Genomic DNA, 16,112 nt, shown 5'->3' with positions numbered 1-16,112 from the left:
CAGTGCGGGCAAGGAACTGGAATAATATTAAAAAATTGATTTACGTTTAAGCTTGAAGAAATCTGGGAGTTTCTTTTATAGAGGAAGCATAATGTTTTCAAATTCACTTTTTGGTTATGAAAATTTTAGATATTCCAAGCCTATGAAAGCTGAAAATTATGATTGGTAACCATCTTAATTAAAACTATCAACAAAGGAGCTAAGTTGTTTAAGAACTTTTAATACCCAATACCATTTGGAAAGAAATGGCAAAATTAAAAAAAATGTTGAAAAATGCTGCTAAAATTAGTAAAATTTTGAATATGAGGCGACAGGGAAGTCGACGCCTATTTCGAACTCCATACACCAAGTTTAAGATAATTGTGTTGAATAATGTATCTAAAATCATCAAAATACCGAATATTAGGAGGTGCCGTTACTTGGGTGCTACACGTGGATCTGTACAGGGTGGTAAAGTTCTTGTAGGGCTGTACCCAACATTCAAATATTAAATATTGACCCTTTAAAGAATAAATACCGAAGGAGTGGATCAATTTTATCCACCTAGAATCTGCCTCAACTCAGATATAAATATTAAGACGTGGCAGGTTTGAGCTATATAGAGTTCTTCTACCACTTTATATGAAGTGTAAATTTTTGGAAAATATTGAACCAATTCATCCCATTTTTTAATGAATTTATTGTTAATTGAAGATCGCAGAGTTGTTACGCTGCCCTAATGTTGCTCTGCGGCATTTTGGCCCATTCCCGGCGAAGCGCTTGCATGAGGTGATCGACACTTTGGTATTTTCTAGTGCCAACCTTGCTTTCTAAAATACTCCAGACACAATAGACCAACGGATTGGTATCCGAAGATTTTGGTGGCCATTATGCGCTGGAAATGAAGCGAGGATCCTCATTTTGTAATCATTCTTGGGTGGCACGTGCTGAGTGCGATGAGGCTGAGTCCTGTTGGAATGTCCAAAGTCTGCGGCCATAATGTTTGCGTGCCCAAGGCTTCAATACACCCTCCAGAATATTTTCGCAATAATATTCGGCATTTATTCTGATGCCACGATCGATTAATACGAGCGGAGAGCGAACATCGGCTGTCATGGTGGTCCACACCATCACCATGACCGGCGCTTGAGTTCTGGTGGCCAACCGAAGGTGAAAATTTTCTGCTGACCTCTTTGGCAAGTAAACACGATCAGTTTGTTTGTTTACAAACTGATGGACAACGAACGTTTTTCCATCGGAGAAAATCAAATTCGGCAGTTCGCCACTTTCGGTAAAGCGAAGCAACTTTTTAGCTTTTTTGAGTCTATTTTCTTTATGTTGCGGTGTAAGTTCTTGCACTTTTTGGAAATTCAATGGCTTTACCCCAAACTCAATATTTGCGGAATGGAATATTGCGATATATTTTGCCATTTTTGGCCACTGCGACGCAGGTTTCGATCAAGTCGCTTCTATTTTCGATGTCCGGTATCAAATGTCATTGTTGTGGAGTGCATATTACGCATGTGAGGGATTTTTACACCAAATCGGATGAAGCGCATATATAGGAGCTATACCTTTGTCTGAACCGATTATCATCAAAATTTGAAGTACTTGCTTCTAAGTACTTGTACCCTTTTGTCTCGCTTGAGTGTTAAAATTATGGATCTTGTATTTTCCAATATACCCTCAGCCAAATGAATAGAGAGGGTATATATCATTTGATACGGGTCTCATCGAAATAGACCCTAGGTCCAAATCTGTTTCAGGACATTTGGAGTCGATCTAGCGATGTCCGTCCGTCCGTCTGTCTGTCTGACTGATGCACACGATGACACTCGAAGAGAGTGTCCGATTTGATCCAAACTTGGTATATCGTAATAATTTAGATCGAGTTCAGAGATGGGCAACATCGGTCAACTCCTTCTGGTACCTCCCCCACAAATGATCATAAATTAAAAAAATATATATATTTTACTGCACAGATAGCCAAAGGATAATCCGATTTTGCTTCAATTTTGCATATCATAAGCATCAGTGCTAGGTCAGGTACCTCCCCCACAAGTCAGAAAATGGAAACCGAACGAACACAGATGTATGAGCTGCTACAACAACAACAACAAAAGGTAAAAATTTTAAATAATTTTAACTCTTATTAAATTTGATGTTAGAGTCGGATTTTCTTCAAATTAAACAAACTACATTATTTTTATAAGTCCAAGGTGTGGTGTGAAGATGAGATATATCGGTCTACTCCTTCTGGTACCTCCCCCACGAATTGTAAAAGTTTTGAATATCCATGAAGCTTATAAAACGCGAAATTAACATTCGATTTCATTTAGACTTGGTACTTCTCAATGTTTCTATTAACACAAAATCGGTAATTAAAATGGTAGAGATCGGATCATTTCTTCTGGTACCTCCCCCAAAAAGGTTCAATAACCAAAACAATCATAAAATCCAAACATTATTTCAAATAACAGAATGTCTTCTGTGAAGTTGGCACACATCGGTCCACTCCTTTTGGAGTGGAAAATTCAATTGATCGTCGATTGGGGCAACCCAAAGGTCCGCCGAATATGGGCAACCCTGTATACGAAGGGTCAGAATTTTAAATATTTATGAAGCTCATAGAACTCAAAATTAACATTCGATTCTATTGAGACTTTTCAAATCTCAAAATTTATTTCAACTTAGGATCTGTTATAAAAGTGGTTGAGATCGGACTATTTTTTCTGGAACCTCCCCCGCAAAGGGTCAACATTTTTAATAACTAATATAAAATAGTCCTTTCTGGTACCTCACCGAAAAAGGGACACAATTTCCAATACTTATATCTGTCATAACTTGCGAAAAAAAATCGGCGATTCTATACAACTTGCTATATATACATATTTCTCTTCACCACATATCTGATATGAATATGTAATTGATCGGAATTTCTGATTTCTTTAAAATTGGATATAAATATTCGATTTCCTTTAAATTTTGCAGATACCAATATTTTTATCTGTATTAAATAAAGCTTTTAATATTTTCCAAAGATTTACACATCTGATATAAGGTATAGGTGGTAGAGATACAGTTCAAATATGGCACTTTGTAATATTTATATCATACTTAGGTCAGTTACGAATTGGACAATATTGGCCAACTGCTTCGGAACCTGCCCCATTAAGGGTCAACAGTGTGATTAACCATAACCCAAGGCTGGGGGTATATATCTGTCGGCAAAACCTGACTGATAGTATTTATCTTGTTCTTTTTAAAATTGCCGTAGACGTTATATACCTAAAAAGCAATGTTTCCGAGGAATTTCAATCCGAAAATTTTTAATTGTTTAAAAGGGGAACAATTTGCCCCTCTAATTTAGGTAAATGAACGACGTAAAAATGCCGATACCCCTGTTTTTTATAGCTCTACTTTCATAACAAACTCGATTCTCCCCGTAATCATTTTTTGTGTTCCACAGTGTAGTTGTCACATTTCACCCCGAATTTCTTGTTTTTCTTTTGTTTTCCAACAAAACCAACATCAATATGCTTTTTGTTTTCTATTAGCTTTTAACTTTTAAATTATCAAATAACACAGATCAGAACGAAAAATAATAAAAATAAAATCATAACTCATATTTTATCTTCAATAAATAATTCAATTACATTGAGAAGCCAAACAAACAAAAAAAAAAAGGGAATCTCTCATCCGACACAAGAAAAAAAAAACAGATTTAATTTCAAGAATTTGTCCAAAAATCTTCTGATGTTGTGCGTTCACAGTAGACTGGAAATAATTTATGACTTTTTATTAAGGTCAAATAAACGCCTACCAAATTGCTTACTACACAGGACATTTCAGTGAACTGTGGAGGCATGAGTGGCAGGGAGGCAAAAAAATAAGAAAACATGTACCCACCCACACACATTGTAACAGACTGTCTGCTGCTGGACCGGCACAAAGGTTAACATTCGCGCTGGCAACAACAATAGGAAACAATTTGCCATTTAATTTTTGAGGCAATGGTTTGGCACAAACCCCACTCCCCCTCATCCTCCTCCACCTCTACCACCACAATGCTGAGTTTCATTTTTTTTATCACCAAAAAAGTCTGTTAACATCTCTGTAAACAACCGGCGAACCGGCTGGAGCCGCCAAGAGCTGTGTGGTGTGTTTGTGTGTGGTAGTAACGGTAAACAAGTAAGCTCTGATTTAAACAAACTTCCATTACGGAACAGGTGAAGAAAACAAACAAATTTGTTTCAAAGCAACAAAGAATCTAAGCCCCATAAATTATGCCAATGTGATTTGTTATGCGAGGTGGTTGGGGGTCGTGGTGGTGTTGTTGGTGTGGAAGATGAATTTTCATTGAGTTTGTCAAGTTCGTTTAATGTTGCTGTTGTTGCTGCTGCTATTTTATTTATGTTTTATTGAAATATGTGTGGGATCGCAGGCAGCGAATGTGATATGGGTGTTAGTGGATTTATTTCGGATTATTTAAATGATTTGAATCGCTTGATATGGAATATTTGATTAATTTCCACGGTAAGTGCATAATTCACAAAAATATATGTACATGTACAATATTAAAAAGAAAACATCTGTTTTTCGAAATGTTTTAAAAAGTATCCCAAGGAATTTTATTACCACTGGGAATGGAATGGAAATTCGGATGTTTATAAATCATAAAATAAATATTCCCAAGCTGAACATCGTCGTAAACAGGAAACTTTAAAAATCTTGGAAAATTGATAAAGGTAGGACCTTATGAGGGTCGAACTATTTGATCCACAACCATACCGCGGCAAGATGTGTCACAACGTCCATGTATTTTTGTTTAAATTTTATGTGAAGGTGCGACAAAAAAGTCTAGGATTTATAAGTTTTTTTTTTTTTTTGAAGAAGCACACTATCACGCTTGAATTCCATTACGAATAGCTTTATTTCAGAGATGGGCATAATGCACTGTATTATTAGTGCACTAATAATTTCACTATCACTGTTCATTTAGTGATAGTGCAATTTTTAATTCCACTACCACTAAAGGGTTAGTGGTAGTGAAAAATAAATTGCACTACCACTAACCCTTTAGTGATATTTAAAAAAAAATTGCACTACCACTAAATTTTAGTGGTAGTGAAATTTCAATAGCACTACCACTAAATTTAGTGGTATTTGAAAAAACTTGCACTAAATTAGTGGTATTTCATAAAAAATAACACTAAATTAGTGCTATTTAGAAAAGTAATCAAATTTTATGAATATGTACTATATATTCTGGATTGTTGTTCCCTACTCACTTCAATAAACTTCATTATAGGTGGTATAATATTTATATACATAGTGCTTTTTTTAGCTTCGCCAAATTTTAGTGGTAGTGCAAATTTTTTTTTGAAAAATCACTAAATTTAGTGGTAGTGCTATTAAAATTTCACTACCACTAAAATTTAGTGGTAGTGCAATTTTTTTTTTAAATATCACTAAAGGGTTAGTGGTAGTGCAATTTATTTTTCACTACCACTAACCCTTTAGTGGTAGTGGAGTTAAAAATTGCACTACCACTAATTATTTGATTCTTAGTGCACTAAAAATTTAGTGCAATATGCCCAACCCTGCTTTATTTCTGGAAAGTTCTCACCAAAATGTTTTTGTACGCTTCTAAACAATATAATGAGCTGTCACTGGAATAAATGTAACAGCTGTCGGACGAGTGGCTTAGAAATGACAGCAGTCTGAAGTATCACCCTGTATACATATGCTACTATTTTTCGCACACACAAACACAAGGATTTTGAGAGTAACTCGGTCTCTGATGATCGTTGCTAAAATTTATCAGCAAAGAAAGGCCTAAAATTGGGCGGAACCTACGATATAATAATTAAGTTGAGCTCTTCGTAAACGTTTATATTGGGAATTAAAACATTCCACGAGACAGACGGACGTACATCGCTATATCGACATAGAATTGTAAGCTGATCAAGAACATATGAGCTTTGTGGTGTCTGCCTATCAGCATAGTTCAGGGTCTTACATACAGAATGGTAAACTTAATGTACCCACCATACTCTGATGGGGGGTATACAACGAATTTTTTATACCCTAAGCCATAAGGCTAAAGAGGGTATATATCATTTGATAAGGCCAAAACGTGCCTTATCGAAATAACGGTTTTAGACCATAGGTGTCTTTGGATCAAATCCGTTTCAGGACATTTTGAGGCGATCTGAGGATGTCTGTCTGTCTGAATGGTGTGCACGATAACTCTCGAGAGGAGTATTTAATTTGATCCAAACTTGGCACATCGAAGTATTATTGTCAAAGTTAGATCGACTTCGGAGATGGACAATATCGGTGCACTAGTTCTGGTACCTCCCACACAAAAGGTCAACATTTTATTTTTTTTTTCAGAAAAAAGTTTATCTGATAGAACAAGAAAGCATCATTAAATTTGGTTCATTTTTTACGAATCCCAATATTTTTGTCAGTGCTTTATCAGGTACAAAAAATGGACAATATCGACTAACTCCATCAAGTACATCCCCCACAACAGAGTCAAAATTTGGAATCATTATGACACCTGTATAATACGAACAGAGTCAATATTTGGAATAAATATATCTCTTATAAATTCGGAAATAAGAGTCCGATTGTCTTCAAATTTCATATATACTTATATTTTTTTCAGTACAAGATCTGGTGTGAAGATGGGATATATCGGTTTACTCCCCCACAACGGGTCAACATTTTGAATAGCCAGAAGCTCGTAAAACGCGAAATGGACATACAATTCCTTTCAAACTCGGTAAATTTTAATATTTCTATCATCACAAGATTTGTTGTGAAGATGGTAGCTATCGGCCTACTTCTTCTGGTACCTCCCCCACAAAGGGTCATAATTTTGAATAATTATGTCTCTCATAAAATCTAAAATAATCATCCGATTCCCATCAAATTCTACACATCTCAATATTTCTACTCACACAATATCTGGTGTAAAGATTGAATAAATCGGTTTACTCCTTCTGGTACCACCTCCACAAAGGTTCAACATTTCGAATAACCAAAACGATCATAAAGTGTGAAATAAACATCAGATTCTCTTCAAACTTCACCTTTCTGGGAGAGGTACCATAAGGGATAAGAAGAGAATCTGATGCTTACATCGCATTTTATGAAAGATGTTATTATTCCAAATGTTAAGCCGATATATTTCATGTTCACACCAGACTATGTGCTAATAAAAATATTGGGATGTGCGAAATATGAGGACAATCAGACACTTATTTCACATTTTATAAGAGTTCTGATTATTGTACATTTTTTACCTTTGTGGAGGAGTCACCTGAAAGAGTTAGCCGATATTGTCCATTTTCACACATGAATTAGCGCTGACAGAAATATCAGGATTTGCAAAATGTTCACAAAATTAGATAATTCTTTCTTATTTTATGCGGTAATTTGTTTTCTGTGAAAAAAATTGTGGGAGATGTATCAGAAGGAGGGGGCCAATGTTGGCCATCTCCAAACTTGCCCACGTTATGACAAAATCGGCTACACCCTTCAAGAGTTATCATCCGCATCAGCCAGCCAGACGGAATCCTTAAATTGACATAACGATAAGGCGCTATGGCTGAGGGTATAAAAATATAGATTCTATTTTGCGAAAAAATCAGAAGAGACTTTTTCAATGACAATCCAAAAAGAAGGTTTCTGGCCTATCCTTAACATTAACCCCATGCAAAAATTTCGCTGTGTAGAACGACTTAAATGTCAGGAAATAGTCTGTTTATGGTCCATTTCCTTCCCCAAATATTTCGCTATCATCTCTATCTGATCCCTCGCCGCATGTAAATTACCGTAATTAGGTAATGGACCGTAATTGTGACCTGAAGGCTAATTAAAATTGAACAGACGCACACACCTTGGGAGATCGACTCAACTCGTCAAGATATGACGATCAGCATACTATTATTTCTCTATATTAATGAAAGATGTAAAGAAATGACTGACTGACTCAACGATTCATCAACGTCAAGAAGAAACGGCTTAAGCCAGAATCTTGAAATTTTAGGTGGAGACCACTTTTGAACTGAAGGAGTCACATAAGGCTGTGTTTCTGGAAATTCGTGCTATAACGGTACAAAAAGTATAAAAATGTACTAAATACGGTACTTTTTGTATTTGACGAACCAATACAGCTAGTACTCTTAAATTTGGAACGAGGGTCACTGTGGAAGTTTATGATGGATATGCTCGGAGTTTTTTTTTTTTTTGGAAATTTGCGCCATAAGTGTACGAAAAGTACGGCAATATACTACATTTGGTAATCTTTCGTATCATGTGAACGTTTAGAGCTAAAAACTTGAAATTTGGAATGGGAATCAAGATAGTTTTAGAAATGAGTACTCATGTATACGAAAAGTACTAAAAGGAACTAAATTTGGTACACTTTGAAGTAACGGATGGAGGTGGAATCCTGAATTTTGAAATTAACACTACTAGCGGTGTTTAGGATTGGGATATGGAGATAGTTTTCGAAATTTGTACCTATGTGCACGAAATGTACTAAATGGTAATAAATTTTGGTACAATTTCGATTTTGGGATTAACCAATAGATCTGGCATCCTCAAATTTGTAAATAAGATTGAGAAGGTAGATTGGGAAATAGTACCATTCGTTCTTAAATGTACTAAATTTGGTACAATTTAAATTTGGGTGAACCTATAGGGCTGGATTCTCGTAATTGGGTAATAAGATTTTTATGGGATTTTATGATTGAGGTACGAAAGTAGGTTAGGAAATTTTGAGTATAGGATTGGGGTAAGTAGGAAGTTTTGGAAATTCGTACTGGTATGGTTAAAATGTGGAGGTTGTTTCGGCAAAGTGTATCGTACACACAATTGTCCGAAAAGTTCTGAGTGGTACTAAATTGAGTTATGGGCGAAGCAATAGAGCTGAAATTCCGAAGTTTGATAATGAGGTCTCTGTTGGTGTCTGATGTTGAGATCTGATTGCGGTTTTGCAAATGCGCCCTGTATTTGTACGAAAAGTACTTAATGGTTCTAAATTTCTTATTGAGTGAAGAATAGGGCTGGAATCGTCAAATTTGATATTGAGATCTCTATTGGTATCTGGAATTGCGATATAAAGGTTGTTTTGAAACTGTGTATTAAGTGTGCGAACTGTACGAAATTAGGTATTTGGTGAGACCTGGTGGTAGTTTTGAAAATGTGTATTAAAAGTACTAAAAAATACAAATGAAAAAGAAGTAAGTTCGGCCGGCCCGAACTTTGAATACCCTCCACCATTTGGAACGAATTAGAAAATTTTCAAAAAATAAAATCCATTAAAAATTATTTTAAAATTTTTTAAATATCTAATATGGGATGGTGCCGATATATGGGGGGATATACGATATTGTGGACCTATAAAGACAAATCTATGTCTGCGTGTAAAGTACTCACAAGGAACTCCTTGTGAGGATTTTCAAATAAATTCCATTGGAAAAAGTGGCAAAAATCATCAAAATACCGAATATCGCGGGGTTATATGGGAGCTATACGTTATCGTTAACCTATATAGAGAATTCTCTGTCGGGGGGTAAAGTGCTCACAAAGAACCCCTTATGTACAAAGAACCCCTTGTGACCATTCTGTTGAAAAATATGGCTAAAAACATCAAAATACCTTTGCCGAGGTATAATGTACCCACAAGGAACTCCTTGTGTTGATTTTCAGACAATTCCGTTGAAAAATGTGGGTAAAATCATCAAAATACCGAATATCGGGGGGTACCGTTATATGAGGGATATACGATATCGTGGACCTGTATAGACAATTCTTTTTGAGGGGGTAAATTGCCCACAAGGGACTCCTTTTGTGGAATTTCAGACAATTCCATTGAAAAATTTGGGTAAAATCATCAAAATACCGAATACCGTGGGGGTACCGTTATATGGGGGCTATACGATATTGTAGACCTATATGGATAATTCTCTGCCGAGGTATAAAGTACCCACAACGAACTCCTTGTGTGGATTTACAGACAATTCCATTGAAAAATGTGGCTAAAATCATCAAAATACCGAATACCGTGGGGGTACCGTTATATGGGGGCTATACAATATCGTGGACCGATATAGCCCATCTTCGAACTTGACCTGCCTGCAGACAAAAGAGAGATCTGTGCAAAATTTAGCTTCCTATCTTAATTCGTTTAGACTGTAGCGTGATTACAACAGACGGACGGACAGGGCTAAATCCTCTTAGAATTTCACGCTGATCAAGAATATATATACTTTGTTGGGTCTAAAATGATTATTTCGATGAGTTACAAACGGAATGACGAACTTAATATACCCTCCATACTTTTTTTGGTGGAGGGTGTAAAAAACCTTGAAAATCTGAATAATTAGTACAATGCATAACTTTTTGATTAAAACATTTTGTAACACTGAATAAATTGTGCATTTTGAGTACTAAAAAGGACTAACACGAGCTTTTACAACGAACTGAAAATTTTAATGTGTACTTCTCGCTCTCGTAGTTGCGGGCACTTGCTAGTTAAATATAAATTCGAAAAAAGGATATCTCGAAAGTTTGAAAACTTTAAAAATTGCCAATACCTCAAAGGTGCAAAATTATGTATGGAACATTTAAGCATATGCCGATGATATGCAATTGAAATCTCAACAAACGACAATATAAGCAGACAACATTAAAGTAAAGTTACAAAGTTTAGCTCTGTGGTCATCCTATATGATATGCACCCCCGGTGTTGAATAATGCTAGCAGAAATTGCTAGAAACTTCAAACAATACAAACTGAAACCAGAAAATTCAATATCAAAAAATAAATAAAAAACACAATTCCAAAAAAGTTGTTATGCAATGAATAACTTCCAAGTGTTGACGAACTCCATCTACCTATGTGTGTGTATGTCTACGAAATTTTATATAAATATTAAAATACTCAAATATACAGGGTGAGATAAAAAAACTGCAACAAAGTCAAACGCCATTATCAAATTTTAGCGCCTGGTTGAGGCGATCGACAACACTTTGGTATTTTTTAGTGCCAACCTTGATTTCCAAAATACTCCAGACACAACAGCCCAACGGATTGGTATCCGGATATTTTGTTGGCCATTGTGCACTGGAAATGAAGCGAGTAACCTCATTTTGTAAACATTCTAGGTTGGCGCGTGCTGAGTGCGATGGTGCCGAGTTCTGTTGGAAAATTCAAGGTCTGCGGCCAAAATCTTTGCGTGCCCTAGGCCCTAATATATCCTCCAGAATATTTTCCAATAATATTTGGCATTTATTCTGATGCCACGGTCGATAATACGAGCGGAGAGCGATCATGGGCTGTTACGGCGGCCCTCACCATCACCATGGCCGGCGCTGGAGTTCTGATGGCCAACCAAAGGTGCACATTTTCAGCTGACCTCTTTGGCAAGTAAACACGATTATTTTGTTTGTTTGCAAACTAGTGGACAACAAATGTTTTCTCAAATTCGGCAGTTCACCACTTTCGGCCAAGCGAAGCAACTCTTTAGCTCTTTTGAGTCTATTTTCTTCCTGTTGCGGTGTTCAGTTCTTGCACTTTTTCGAATTTCAATGGCTTTACCCCGAGCTCATTTTTTAATATTTGCCGAAGGGAATATTGCGATATGTTCAGCTCACGAGCCATTTTTCGGCCACTGGGACGGAGGGGGGGGTTTCGATCAAGTCGCTTCTTTTTCTTCGAACCATTTCTGCTGATGTTACTGTTTTCTTCCGTCCACTTTCTTGATGTCGGGCTACGCTACCAGTATCAAGGTAACGAGCGATGGTTCGAGACACAAAAGGTTTATTCACATTTAAATGCGGGAGTGTTCTAACGATAGCCACTTATGGTTTTCCAGCCAAATATAAAGAAATCACACTATCGCGCTTGAATTCCATCACGAATAACTTTTTTCTAGAAAAATCTCACCAAAATACTTTTGTAGGCTTGTAAACAATATAATGAGCTGTCACTGGAATAATATTAACAGCTGTCGGACGAGTGGCTTGGAAATGGCATTAATCTGAAGTTGGTTGCAGTTTTTTCATCGCACCCTGTATATACACAAATACATATGTATGTGGGAGTCAATCGATTGTTCAATTTTTAAAAACTCTAGAAAAAAAACTCTGGTCTCAGTTATTTAAAGGAGAAAAACTTATTTGCCAGACAAAAGTATATTTGCCAATTGAGTAAAATCAATATGTACGTATATATATATATATATATATATATATATATATATATATATATATATATATATATATATATATATATATATATATATATATATATATATATATATATATATATATATATATATATATATATATGTGTGTATGTGAAAGAATGCTGTTTTTTGTTGTTGGGTGGAATTGAAAAAGTTTTTCCTTTCGTTTTTTTGGTGTGTGTTCACTTGGATTTATGTTCGGTGTGATGATGATTTAAGTGAGGGTACAATTTTTCATACTTCAAATGTGGGAAAATTGGAGATACACATGTTTAAATGAGTTTTCATTGTGCAATTCAAAATAATTTACTTCTGTAAAATTCCAAAAAAAAAAAAGATCTGAAAAATTGTTATTTTTAAATAAAAAGAAGATGTACTCATAATTAATTTTCCATAGCAACATTTCAACACCTGAGCTCGATTTTTTGTTTTTACTTTATTATGTGTCATAGGATTTGAAATGTGGTGTTGGATATGAAATAATTTTATTTTGTTTTAATTCCTTATTTAAATTCTTTGCAAAAATCCTTTTAAGAATAGTATCTCTCTCTGTCTCTATCTGAGCAATTGTATTATTCTATTCTTTAAAAATAAATTTAATCTTCTCTCCATGGGAATTTTTCACATCTGACAGCAAAAGAAAAAAATATACATTCTTTTCCATTGGATACCTTGAAACCAAGTATTGTATTGCAGTGCAGTAATGAAAGAAAGGAATGCCAGAAAAATAAATAATATAATCCTGAAATTGAAATTCAAAACAATAGATAAAATAATAAAATATTCCGATTTAGTTTTGTTGTTGACTACTATTCGAGAATGCCAGTCTTTACACCTTTTCGTTACAAAAAGGGACGTGCATTCATTTATACATTCATACATACATACATACTAATAATGAACATAAATGTGGATGAGAATTGAACACAAACTGATTTCGAAGAATGTAAAACAATTGTAAATTTAATAAAAAGGAATAAGAGAAAGGATAAGGCACATCTAAAATAAACAATTCAGGATGGGAAGAGGTTTGAAGTTCGAAAGCCAATACATTGTTTACTGCTCTTTGCAACCAAAATAAATTGCATAAGATTTCGTTATAGAAGATAGAACCCTAGCTACATCGTAAAATTATATCGAAAATTAAAAAAAAAAAATAATAATAAAAAAATACTAAATTCCGGGTGTGCTAGGCGTTAATTCGAAACTTTGACCGTACGTGAGACAGAATATAAGAAATTGAAATTTGTACTAAAAAGGTATTACAAGGTACTAAAAACTGTGTTTTGGGGTGAAACTAATTGCCATTAACGCTGGAATCTTTTAATTTTGTACTGGAGAAGGAACCAAAATATTCAAAATTGTATAGAATTACAGTTTAAACCGTCCTTGACAAAATTAAAATTGTTTTTTAAATATTTTTTAATATTACCCAATAGAACTTGAAAAAATATTCCTTTAAAAATACATAAATATTAGCGCAGTATTCATCTGGGAAAATATTCCATAAAAATCCTTGATCATTGCTTTACCAAAAATCCACGTTTATTGATTAGTCCAATAGTCCTTGAAAAAGTTGTATTTTAAACTTGGGCCTAATAGTCCTTAGAACATATTTTTTAAACATTCTCGACTATCCGTAAAAAATATTCAAATAATGCTCAAAAAATATTTTTTTAATTCTACAATAATTGGGGCTCAAGTCCTTAGAGAATATTATTTTAAAAATCCACAATTAGTGACCAACTAGTCCTTGAAAAATTATCATTATAACTCAATAGTCTTTAAAAAATATTCTTTTCAAAATCCACAATTATTGGAACTGTAGTCCTTGGAAAATATTCTTTCAAAAATCCACGATTATTGCCCTGGTAGTCCTTGGAAAATATTCTTTTAAAAGTCCACGACTATTGCTCTGGTAGTCCTTGGAAAATATTCTTTTAAAAGTCCACGACTATTGCTCTGGTAGTCCTTGGAAAATATTCTTTTAAAAATCCACGATTATTGCCCACAAGTCCTTGGAAACTATTATTTTTAAAAATCCACGATTATTGCCCTGGTAGTCCTTGTAAAAATTATTTTAAAAATCCGCGATTATTGTCCTGGTAGTCCTTGGAAATATTTTTTAAAAGTCCACGACTATTGCTCTGGTAGTCCTTGGAAAATATTCTTATAAAAGTCCACGATTATTGCCCACAAGTCCTTGGAAACTATTATTTTTAAAAATCCACGATTATTGCCATGGTAGTCCTTGTAAAAATTATTTTAAAAATCCACGATTACTGTCCTGGTAGTCCTAGGAAATATTTTTAAAAAGTCCACGTCTATTGCTCTGGTAGTCCTTGGAAAATATTCTCCTAAAAATCCATGATTATTGCCCTGCAAGTCCTTGGAAAATATTTATTTAAAAATCTACCATTATTGCCCTGGTAGTTCTTGGAAAATATTCTTTTATAAAATCCACGACTATTGCCCTGATAGTCCTTAGAAAATATTATTTTAAAAATCCACGATTATTGCCCTGATAGTCATTGGCAAATATTCTTTTAAATTTCCACGATTATTGCCCTGATAGTCATTGGCAAATATTCTTTTAAATTTCCACGATTATTGCCCTGGTAGTCCTTTTAAATATTCTTTTAAAAATCCGCAATTATTGCCCTGGTAATCCTTGGAAAATATTCTTTTATAAAATCCACGATTATTGCCCTGGTAGTCCTTGGAAAATATTCTTTTATAAAATCCACGATTATTAGCCCACTAGTCCTTAAAAAAAACTATTTAAAAAATTTACAATTTTTATATCAATAATCCTTGGAAAATGTTAATTTTAAATCCTCGATCATTGACCCACTAGTCCTTGAAAAATTTTATTTTAAAAATCCACGAATATTTATTCAGTAGTCTGTGGAAAAACATTCTTTAAAAAACTCACCGTTTTATATTTAAAAATATTCTTTTAAAAATCCACGATTTTTTAATTGAAAACATTCTTCAAAAAATTAAAAATCCACGAGTATTGGCCCACTAGTCCTTGAAGAAATATTCTTTAAAAAAACCCACGATTATTGAAACAATAGTCTTTGGAAAAAATATTCTTTTAAAAATACAGATTTATTGGCCCAGTAGTCCTTGAAAAAATATTTTTTTTTAAAAAAAACCACGATTATTGGCCCATGAGTTCTTGAAAAAATATTCTTTAAAAAGTCAACGATTATAGGCCCACTAGTCCTTGAGAAAGTATTCTTTTAAAAATCCACGATTATTGCTTTACTAGTTCTTGGAAAGATATTCTTTTAAAATCCACGATTATTGTTTTATTAGTTCTAGGAAAGATAATCTTTTAAAAAATCCACGATAATTGGGGTAAAAATCCTTAAGAAAATATTCTTTTGATAATTCGTTTATCGGTCCGCTAGTCCTGGGAAAATTTTTCTTTTAGAAATCCACGATTAGTAGCCCAATAGCATTTGGAGAAATATTCCTATAAAAATCCATATTTTTTGGAGTCTTTGGAAAAATATTCCAAAAATCCCGAGGATTGTTTTTTTAAGAGTCCTCAATAGTCCTAGGAAAAGTTTGTTTTTTGGAAAATATTCTTTTAAGAATCCACGGTTATTGGAAAAATATTCTTTTAAAATCCAAGGTTTATACAATAGTCCTTGTATAAATATTCATTTCAAAATCTTCGATTATTAACCCAATAGTCCCTGAATAAAAAAAAAAACATTTAAAAATCCACGCTTATTGGCAGAATAATTCCGTGGAAAAATATTGTTTTTTTTTTCAATTCAAATAGGACTTTGAAAAAAATGTACTTAAAATTCGGTATAGAGTCACATTACATTTCAATGCATTGAATAAT

At 34.2% G+C, this 16,112-nt stretch overlaps 1 protein-coding gene across 1 annotated transcript in view; it reads right to left on the bottom strand.

Annotated features, from left to right (window-relative positions):
- The window catches only part of LOC101892624 (uncharacterized), a 277,791-nt gene that overhangs the window by 130,480 nt on the left and 131,199 nt on the right, over nucleotides 1-16,112 (bottom strand). The window lies entirely within an intron of this gene.

The sequence above is a fragment of the Musca domestica genome, unplaced genomic scaffold (assembly GCF_030504385.1).
Source record: "Musca domestica strain aabys unplaced genomic scaffold, Musca_domestica.polishedcontigs.V.1.1 7, whole genome shotgun sequence".
Lineage (NCBI taxonomy): Eukaryota > Metazoa > Arthropoda > Insecta > Diptera > Muscidae > Musca > Musca domestica.
The sequence above is the reverse complement of the archived record's forward strand: the minus strand, read 5'-3'. Positions and strand labels throughout refer to the sequence as shown.